The sequence below is a fragment of the Pteropus vampyrus genome, unplaced genomic scaffold (assembly GCF_000151845.1).
Source record: "Pteropus vampyrus isolate Shadow unplaced genomic scaffold, Pvam_2.0 Scaffold65, whole genome shotgun sequence".
Taxonomy (NCBI): domain Eukaryota; kingdom Metazoa; phylum Chordata; class Mammalia; order Chiroptera; family Pteropodidae; genus Pteropus; species Pteropus vampyrus.
In genome coordinates this window covers 1,464,821-1,472,069 of record NW_011888846.1, presented here as the reverse complement: position 1 = coordinate 1,472,069, position 7,249 = coordinate 1,464,821, and the positions used below count along the sequence as shown (strand labels likewise).

Sequence of the window (7,249 nt, the reverse complement as noted above, 5' to 3'; positions counted from 1 at the left end):
AGATATAGCCATGAACAAACGAGACACAAACTCCTGGCTCTTAGAAAACTGCATCCTAGTGCTGCGGTTGGATTGCTCATTCATTCAGGAAATAGCCCCGCGATGTGTCAGGCACTGTGCGGGGGGCTCCAAGGAAACAGTGGCGGGCCATGCAGAAGTGGGCGCTGCTTCGGGGGAAGAAGGGATAACAATCAAAGGTCTTTATCGTATTATGATGGATGAAGGACAGGATGCTAGGATGCTAGGGAGGCACAGAGTGTCTGAGAGCCAGGGAAGGTCTCCTGAGAGGAAGGAGGAGGGAGCGGGGAAGGAGGGGCGTCTGGGGCGGGGAGAGCCTGTGAGAAGCCGTGAGGGACTGGGAAAGGTCGGAGGCGCTGGAGCTGGGCAAGTGAAAGGCAGTCGAGTAGGAGGAGGCTGGAAGTCGAGGCCGGGGACAGTTCCCCTGTGCCTGATAGGCCCAGGGCCTCTGGCATCCCTCAGGGAGTGTGGTCCCCTGAGGGGCAGACTCCAGTGCCTCTCAAGTTCAGGGTCTTCTTCAGCCCGAGCAGCTCCCTCTTGGTTCACATTCAGGGTCTCGGTGTCTCCTGGGCTGTTGGGACACCTTTTACGTTCGGTCTCCCTGATAAGCTGCTCACCCCTAATTTCTTTCTTTTAAACATTTTTTTTTTCCTGAAGAGATGTTTATAGGATCGAAGCATCTGAAGCATTTGGCAGTATAAAGAAGGCTTTTTATAAATATATAGTCTTCTCTTTTCCAGTAAGTTTGTTTCTTTTTTCTGCACATTTTCTTTGGAAGCCTTGCTGAGGGTTTGTCTGGGACCTTCACTTTGGCGACAAGGCCATGTGGGAGCTGGGAGAGACTCCTCAAGAACAAAGTGCCAACACCAAGAAGGACCCACAGACATTTCCTTTGACTTTTGAATGAAGAGTCAGTGCTGAACTCTGACAACTCTGCCCTCATTTAAAAGTAAAACCCATAGCTTTCCACTCCAGTGACGTCCCCGTGGCAGTCCGGCCTTCTGAGCCCGGCCAGGCCGGCCACCTGGGGGCTCCTCCAGCAAACACTCCGTGTCCCCTCCCTCCCTGGGGCCTTTGCACGCACTGTGCCTGCCCCCAGAGCACATTCCCTCTCATCTGGGTGCCTCGTTTGCCTGGTTTCCCCTTATTCATCCTTCTCGGCTTGCTCTGCACATCACTTCTGCAGAGAAGTCTGCGTGGGCCCACCCACGCGAGGCTTGGGCCGTTCACATGCTGCTCGGTGCCCTATTCTCTTCCTGTATACACTCACGTTAGCTCGTTGCTATACATTAGTGATGTAATTCGATCGGTGCCTGTCTCCACATTAGACACTAAGTTCTTTGAGAGCAAGATCTGTATCTGTCTGAGACATCGTTGTATCTTCACTATGGGGCCAGTACATAGTAAGTGCTCCATGAGCATTTATTGGATGAACGAACTACCGTGAGCCACAGTTTCCTACTCTTTCTGGGTGTATCGTTGCCGTGAGGGGCCTCAGGTAGGCAGAACCACATGCTCCTTTGGTAGCTTACTGGCTCATGCCTTTGTTAAATTTTGGCTGTAGGTGGCTCAGTACCCCAGGAACAAGGCCAGACATTCGGGCAAAAGAGCTGAGTATTTAACACTGATGTGGCTGAGATTCTCATCCAATATCCATGTGCTCCCTACATATGCTGGCCTTCCTTGTAATGACCCTAGGGCCATGTGTCTGGTTATTTCCCATGGCCCATGACGGAAGTGATGAGAGCCATTTCTACATGGAGGCCATTAAGATGCATATGCTTTTTTTCATCTCTCTCTTCTCTTCCCTTGAAGGCCATGTGTCTACAGGACAGAGGCGCAGGATAGAGAAGGGTCTCCTGACATGTACCACACATCTTGTGAGTGAGAAATAAATCTTTGTTATACTAAGCCTCCAAGACTAAGATGAATCTTATTAAGATTGCAGGATTTATTTGTTACTGTGGCATGTCATAGACCGTCCAGACTGATATTCTTTCTCCATATTAAAGCTTTTGCATGAATCAGTTTTCTCAAAAGCAAAATACTTATTTCCTTCTTACCTGTTAACCAGATGGCTTCAGACTTTCTGCAGTTTTGTATTAAGAATTCCAGGCTTCTCACCAGTGAGTTCCAGGTACCACAGCTCCTGCCAGCACTTGGTTGTACTGGTCTCTTGATACAGTTTCCTTCCCCTTTGCCAAGAACAATGTTTCATGTTAAGTGAATGTCTTCCAGGCCCTGGTGGCATTTCCGACAGCTCATGGAAGATGAGTCCCGCTTGGAAGATTCCTGGGTGTCTTGTCCACCCTTCATTCTAACCTCTGCTAGGTGGGCTGGGGTGGGGAGGATATCAGCTCTCAGGCCCAGATCTCCTCCCATTATTCAGCAGGCTCAGCATGGAAGGGCTCAGACCATGAGCAGATAACAACAATAAATGAAACCAGCCACACCCGTCACTGATAGGGTAGGGAGGCTCTTCTCTGTGGTGACTCTTGAGTCTGGCTCCTTCTTTCTCTTTGCCCCTTTGAGAGCCCTTGGGGAGGTGTCAGGGACCTGATGAGGGGGAAGAGGCTTCTGCTGTCAAATGACGGATCCTATTAGTGCTGAAGGCAGCCTCTTGCTAGCCTCAGGGTCTGATTAACTGGCTGACCTTGGAGAAACCACTCCAATTTCCTCATCTGTGAAAAGAAAGTGTGCAAGTAGGGGTGGGTGGTGTAGCATTTGGTAGTTTTCAAAACCACTGACCCTCAGGGATCATAGGGGTAGATAATAGGGACATAGGATCCTGGCTCTTTTTCGTCAGAAAAGCCTTGCTTTGTTTATTTCACTCGAGTGGGGCGGGGTGGGGGGGATACTCTATTGATACATTAATGGATCTATTATTTCATGCCTTGTTCTGGCTGTTGTGAGAGACTCCAGAGACTGAGGTGAGTGTTTCCCTCCCATCATCTTAGGAAGGGAGTCGAACTTCCCCATGTGGAGCTCTTAGGGGTTTGCTGGTAGCATTTAAGTTTTGGGACAAGAAAGTCATGCACAGGGAGGTCCACTTCCCCCCACCCCCAACCTCGGTTTTGTTTGGAGGTGTGTAGCGCCAGAGGAGTGGAGACAGAGTCTGGGGTCAGAGTGGGTCTTCCTGGGAGAGGGGAGCTGGCAGGCGGCAGTGAGTGTCGAGGCCGGTGTGGTCACGCACATGTCGGTGAATGGAGTCTGGGAAGGGTGTTTCTGAGTCTTCCCGAACAGCAAGGGCCCGGAGGTAGGAGAGGCTGGGGAGGGCAGTCTCCTTTTTGTAAGGAGCAACAGGAGGTGAGGGGGTGAGGGGCAGAGCCCCCTCCCCAGGGGCAGGTGGGATGCGATGGGGGAGGGGGTGCTCTAGTGGCTGGCTGTTCTTGATACCGGACTGCAGACAAGCAGAGGCTTGGTGCTGGATTTAATGCACCTTAGGAGAATAGTGTGAGCGACGTGGGGGACCCTTTGCTCTGCTCGTTTGCCTTCCAGATGAGAGTTCTTTTGGAGAAAAGGAGACTAAACTGAATGACTTCTGAGGTGCTTTCTGGAGCAGACAGTCTATGACAACTGTAGTTTTAACGGTGATGTAAGGGTAGTGTCCCCAGCTGGGGGAAATCTTACAGTCCCTGCCCCCCACCCACACAGCCCCTAGCTCTGCTCTGCACGGGGGTGGGGGGCACAGTTGTGGATGCCATAGAGTTTCAGCCTTGGTTGGGGAGTCAAAAAGGGACCCCGTGATTTGGAGCCCAGGTCACAGAGCACACTTGGGACTTTGGGAGCGGCAGAGCCTGATGCATGATGGGAGCACCTGGATCCTACCCTGCTTGAACCGGTGCTGACCTGCTGATGACTGGAAGCACTCAGCGCATTCCTGCGTTAGACCTGCTGGGTCGGCGGAACTCTCAAGCTTTGTCACCGCTCCTGCAAATGAGAGGAGCCACTAGCCCCACCAAGGGGCTCAGCTGGGGTTCACATGAGGGTCATACAGACAACAGTGGTCACCCAAGTGCATAAATGAGCTGGAGGTGTTCACGTGCCTGGCCACATCGGTAACTGTCCTCCCTGTTGCACTGGCCGGCGGGGGCCTTGCCGGGGGCCCACTCTGCAAACTTGCCAGCTCCTCTGTTCTCTCAGACTTGAATTTGAGCTTTTCTTGTCTGCTTGTGCTCAGGGGTAGATTTATGTGAAAGGTATGAGGCGAGGCTCCAGGCCCGGGAAGCAGTGGGAGCTGAGGGCTGTAAGTGCGGAGGGTACCAGCTAGGTACACATTTCTGATAAATTGCCTGAAGACCCCAGCCTGGCTGGCTGGGCACTTGGCTCCTTCTCCCCTCTGCTCTGGTCCCTGTCTAGATAATCATTCTCGCCCTTCCCCCTGGATTGGTCCAGCAGGTCTGAGCAGGGCAGTGGGAGCTGGTGAGCATGAGATGCTGCTCATATGGCTGGGAGACCCTGTACTGCCCCGCACAGCCCCATCTTTTCCTGAGGCCGCCAGGTGTGAGTACCACCACTCCGCAAGGCAGACCGGAAGGATTTGGTGGCTCATCATCTAAAGGAGGAGGTGGTCACTTAGAGAGATGAGTCCAGATGAGGTTTTAAAAGATGCTATTGTCTGAGGTGACAGGGAATAGCTGATTTTGGGACCTGGGGTCTCACTTGGGGGTCGATAGATAAAAGAATGCTTTAGTAGCTAGAGAAAGGGAAATGAGCTTCTGAGGCTTTTTCCAGCTGCTCAGCCATAATAGCATCCAGGAGCTGACCTTTAATGTGGTGTGTGAGGCCAGCCTGCTGGGAAAGACCAGAAGAATCAAGCCGAGAGATGCTGATGGAAAGTCTAAACCAGCCAAAGGTGGAGCAGCCAGGCAGCTGGGAAATCAAAAATATGGGACCAGAGGGATCTCATGGAGGCCGGAAATAGGGGGAGCCGCAGGACCCCCCTAGTTGTGAGGGCCGAAGGACCAGCAGTGTTTGGAGAGGGGATTGGAAATGTCGCTGCCACAACAGAGCAGGGCGGGTGGTGATGCTGGAGCTGCGGGTGGCGGGTGTCCCACAACTTCAGAGGACATTTAGTGACACTTGGCGAAGCCCGTTTCATGGGAACAGCCTATTTCGCGTCTATGAGGAACATATCGTCATCTCCATTTCTTGGATATGAGAACTGGCCCCGGAGAGGCTGAATGAGCTCCAGAGGCCCTGGCTGGTTAGTGATAGGACCAGGGTTGGAAGCTGGGTTTTCTGATGCTGGGGTCCAGGCTGGGCCCTCTCCACTAAGCCACAGAGGTGTTTCGTGAGCTTTGTGGACCCCACAGGGGTTATGCCCACCCTCGCTTTCTAGATCCTCCTCCTCCTCTGTTCCAATAAAGTCAGGCACCGAGAGCCTTCAGAGGGCCTAGGCCCGTGCAGGTTCTGCCGCCTTGCTCCATCGGTCTGTGAGGTGACCCTTCTCACCCTGGACTCAGCCCCCCAGGAGGCCTGGAGACTGTGGCATTTGGGGCAGAACAAGACAACAGATTCCGGAGTCCAGAGTACTCTCCGGGGCTGTACCATCAGGAGAGCCTGACCCCACGGAGACCTCCTCTGCGTTCTGGATGGACTGTTGGCCAAGAGAGGCCTCAGTAGGTTACGTCGATGCCCCTGTTCTTCCCTCTCTCCTTATCCATGCCCTTCGCCATGTGACTTTGTGGATTTCATGTCCTTATTTCTTGAGTCTGGGATTCATCACATGACTTGCTCTGGCAATAGAATAAGGTGAAAGTGACAGTGCATGGTTTCCAGCCTGGACCTCAAGAGACCTTGCGCGTTTCTGCTTGCCCTCTTGCTCTGTCCCTGGGAAGGACATGCCCGGGCCGGGCTGCTGGTCGATGAGAGGAGGGGGAGGAGAGACACGTGGAGCAGCGCTGCCCAGTGGAGGCGCCTGGCCCGGCAGCCCAGAGGGAACCCCCAGCAGGTCTACACATGCCTGAGGAGCCAGCCTACACTGTACAGCGTGTGAGCTGTAACAGTTTTATTCCGTATGCCACTGGGTTTTTGTGGCTGGTAAGCAGTAGTCTGTTGACAGCGCTAACAGATACAAAGACACTCTAAGAGTTCGTAAAGTACCAGCACTCTGAAAGACTAGTTAGTGACACGAATTAACATTTGTAAAGGGTTTAGGACAATGCTTGGAATATAGGTATGTTATATAGGTGCTTGATTCATAAAAAGTGTGAAGCTTGACATCTCAAGGGATGTTTCCTCACCTCGTGAAGTTCTTTCTCAACTCTTGGAATGGCCTTGTACCAGGTGTGAATGGACCTGAAGGGCTGCTGACCCAAGGTCACACCTTCTTTGTGAATGAAGGAAAGAGGGACCCCAGCAAGCCTTCCTGGGGAAACTTCAGTGGTTACCTGAGCCAGGCTGCCTGGGCCCCAGAAGCCCAGTTTCTGCAGACAGGAAGTGGCACTGAGCTTTTAAAGGTCCTTGGGAGATTTGGATATCTAACTAGCTGTGGAACTCACTGGTTGTCTTCATTCGTCTTTTCTGCCTGTGTTTAATTTTGACTTTGGTCTGTGGCGAGTGAGTGTGCTTGCGTGTGAGGCGATCCTTTGTCATCTACCTGCTCTGACTGGTATGGATGTGGGCTCATTCCATTGTCAGGTCAATGAATAAAGCTTGTTATTTTTTTCTGTGCTTCTGTCAAGACATAGAGCTTTCTCAGTGTCTCTCCTCTGTCTCTCTGTCTCTCTGTCTCTCTGTCTCTCTGTCTCTCTCTCTCTCTCTGTCTCTCTCTCTCTCTCTCTCGGTATGCAGTGGCTATGCAGGAATAAACGCCCGTTTTCATCATTGCCTAAATCCCTTTCTGAGTCAGGTAGAAATATTTGAGGGCCAGGAGTACTGACAATAACTGTTCTCGTAGGCCAAAGGAGGGCAGCAGAAAGACAAAGCCCGAGCTCCGCGTGAGGAGAGCAGGGGAGCTTCTGAGAAGTGGAGAAAGAAGCCCCTGCTCGGAGCCCTCCGGCCTCCTGGCTCATCTAAGGGGATGGTCAAGTCGAGTAATTTCGAATCGCATCTCTAGTGGGCTCTGTTAATCTCCACGTCTGCCCTCCTTGGAACCAGGATGGGTGGCTCAGAACAGAGCTGTCTGTCTGTCTGTCTGTCTGAACCTCCCTGGTTGTTTTGTTATGGCTAAGGGGCTGATTTTCAGCTACGCAACCTCTTCTCCGTTAGATGGAATCTCATTATTCCA

General features: G+C 52.3%; 1 long non-coding RNA gene across 1 annotated transcript in view; it reads left to right on the top strand.

Annotated features, from left to right (window-relative positions):
- Nucleotides 1-7,249, top strand: part of LOC111740537 — a 22,968-nt gene that overhangs the window by 11,266 nt on the left and 4,453 nt on the right. The window lies entirely within an intron of this gene.